Raw genomic sequence first — 731 nt, 5'->3', positions numbered from 1 at the left:
GGATCGCCTTGTCTGCCTTACCCGTCATCTGGAACTTCTTCAGAGCAAAGCTGAAGGCCCTGTCTTAGGTTGGTCAGACTGACACCCCCTCTTACCCATCTCTGGCTGCGATTCCTCTCTGGGGGGAGGGGAAATTCATTCATTTGGAGCTTGATAACTGCCTGGCTAAGCTCTTAAGAGTTTTGCAGTGCACGTAACATGCAAGGAAGACATAGAAAAAACCATCAGCAAAACCATTACCAGGCCAGGAAATGTCACTAGTCCTTTAACCTTAGTGAAGGATGCGATATCACTCTTTGCCACTTCAGAGTCCAGAGGTGGAGATTGTTCTAACCCAGCTATTTGCCTGTGGGGTTGGACAAGATCTAAATTGGAAGCATAACAAAAGGTGGTTGTTTATCAATAAATATGGATTCAATGTTGCTATACAAGCAATTAGTAAAAGAACAATTAAAGCAGGTAACATTAAAAGAATTGACTCCTACAAAAATATTAAACAGTCCATAGGGTGGTGATCAAAATGAAGGTGAGGCCACCAGGTCAAAGGGACAGCTTCTCTTGTGGTGTTATTGACTATTTCTGCATTGCCAGCGTTGATCACTGCCCAGGTCACCTGTTGAGGTTGATGCAGATTCCATAGGGCCGTTCACAGGATTGGGAGTCAGGACAGCCAACAGCTGGAGTATGGCCATCTGCAATTGTTAGAGAATACAAGAGCTTCTCAAGGGCTG

Source organism: Dipodomys spectabilis, unplaced genomic scaffold, assembly GCF_019054845.1.
Source record: "Dipodomys spectabilis isolate Male_0828 unplaced genomic scaffold, ASM1905484v1 ptg000008l, whole genome shotgun sequence".
Taxonomy (NCBI): domain Eukaryota; kingdom Metazoa; phylum Chordata; class Mammalia; order Rodentia; family Heteromyidae; genus Dipodomys; species Dipodomys spectabilis.
The sequence above is the reverse complement of the archived record's forward strand: the minus strand, read 5'-3'. Positions refer to the sequence as shown.